This window comes from Orycteropus afer, unplaced genomic scaffold (assembly GCF_000298275.1).
Source record: "Orycteropus afer afer isolate SDZICR_OR568_19922 unplaced genomic scaffold, OryAfe1.0 scaffold00108, whole genome shotgun sequence".
Lineage (NCBI taxonomy): Eukaryota > Metazoa > Chordata > Mammalia > Tubulidentata > Orycteropodidae > Orycteropus > Orycteropus afer.
Genome location: NW_006921695.1, coordinates 3,757,150 through 3,759,532, shown reverse-complemented (window position 1 = coordinate 3,759,532; position 2,383 = coordinate 3,757,150).

Genomic DNA, 2,383 nt, shown 5'->3' with positions numbered 1-2,383 from the left:
GGTGTTTTGCAGATTCTACATTATTCTTTAGCATTGCATAGTATTCCATTGTATGTATGTGCCATAGTTCGGTTATCCTTTCCTCAATTGATGGAATTGACCTAGGTTGTTTCCATCTTTTGGCTATTGTAAATAGTGCTATAATGAACATGGCTGTGCATATGTCTGTTCTTGTCATGGCTCTTACTTCTTTAGGATATATATCTAGTAATGGAATAGCTAGGTTAAATGGTATTTCTAGTTCCACCTTTTGAAGGAATCGCCATACTAATATAAACAGTGGTTGCAACATTTTACAGTCCCACCAGCAGTATATGAGAGTCCCAATCTCTCCATATCCTCACCAGCATTTGTGATTTTGTGTTTGTTGAACTTTGTTAGTAGTGCTGGAGCAAAACGTTATCTCATTGTTGTTTTGATTTGCATCTCTAATAGCTAATGATCATGAATATTTCTTCATATGTTCATTGTCCACTTGAATATCCTTCGTAGTGAAGTGTCTATTCATGTCTTCTGCCCATTTTTTAATTGGATTGTTTGTCCTTTTGTTATTGAGGTGTTGGAGTTTTCTATAAATTCTAGAGATAAGTCCCTTGTCAGATATGTCACTACCAAATATTTTTTCACAATCTGTAGTTTCTCTTTTAACTCTTTTGGAGAAGTCTTTGGAAGCACATAAAAATTTAATTTTTAGAAGGTCCCAATCATCTGGTTTCTCTTTTGAATTATGCTTGATAGTCTATTTATGTCATATATTGTTGTTGTTCTTGTTTGCCTTCGAGTCAGACCCAACTCATAGCAACCCATCCTTGGTTTCCAAGGCAGTATCTACAGAAGTAGATTGCCCAACCTTCCTTTCAAGGAGGCTGGTGGGTTTGAACCGCCAGCCTTCTGATTAGCAGTCAAGTGTCTTAGGCACTATCCTACCAAAACTCCCATGCCACATATTAGGGGCCATAAATTTGTATTTCTTTGAGGAAGAAATAGTTTTAGGTTTCACATTTAAGACTTTGATCCATCTGGAGTTCGTTTTTGTGTATGGTGTGAGGTACAAATCTTATTTCATTTTTCTGCAAATGGATCTCCAGTTAGCCAGCACCATTTATTAAACAAACATTCCCTTCCCCATTTACTGGATTTTGGCCCTTTGTCAAAGATCAGTTGACCATAGGTTGATGGATCTATTTCTGGGTTCTCAATTCTATTCCATAAATCTATGTATCAAGAGCTCTGGTAGCATAGTGCCTAAGGCACTTGACTGCTAACCAGAAGGCTGGCGGTTCAAACCCACCAGCCACTCCTCAGAAGGAAGGTTGGGCAATCCTACTTCCGTAGTGATAGTGCCTCGGAAACCCAAGGAGGGATCACTATGAGTCAGGGCCGACTCGATGGCAAATAACAACAACAACAACAAGGTTGCTTGGTGGCCTCACATATGGTCTATCATAGAAAACATTCCATGTGCACTGGAAAGAATGTATATTGTGCTACTGTTGGGTGAATTGCTCTGTAGATGTCTATAAGGCCAAGTTGGTGGATTGTATTGTTGCTCCTCTGCATCTTTGGTGAATTTCTTTTCAGTTGTTCTATCTTTCAAAGAAAGCGGTGTATTAAAGTCTCCCACTATGACTGTGGAGTCGTCCATTTGGCTTTTCAACTCTTTTAAAGTCTGATTTATGTATTTTGGGGCTCTTTCATTGGGTCCATATATATTTATTATGATATTATCTTCTTGTTCAATTGATCCTTTAATCATTATATGTCTTTCCTTGTTTTATATGGTGGTTTTTGTCTTAAAATCAATTTGATCAGAAATTAATATTGCCACTCCTGCTCTCTTACTGTTGCCATTTGCTTGATATATTTTTTTTCCAACCTTTGATTTTTATTCTATTTTTGTCTTTATCTCTAAGGTATATCTCTTCTAGGCAGCATACTGTTGGGTTTTGTTTTCTTATCCAGTCAGCAACTCTCTGTCTCTTGAGTGGTGCATTAACATTTCGTGTAATTATTTACAAGTATGAATTGGTTGCTGTCATTTTGTTATGTGTTCTTTCATGGTGTCCCTGGTTTCCTTGTTCCATATTATTTTCTGTGCTGAGCTCATTATGTTTACGAATCATGCTGTCATTTCATTTGTTACTGTTGTTTTAGTATATGCTGAATATTTGTGCTTGTCTTCTTTTTTTATTGTGATATGAAGGTTTATAATCTTTTTTGAGATTGTTCTATGATTTATATATTTTTCCCCAACTCTAGAACAGTCCATTCTATCTTGCAACTTTCTTAATTTCCTCACCATTTACAAATTCTGTAACTACACAGTCTTTTCCATCTTTTTGTTTGTAGTTGTCCTCACTCACCAATTGATGTCTCTGGTTCC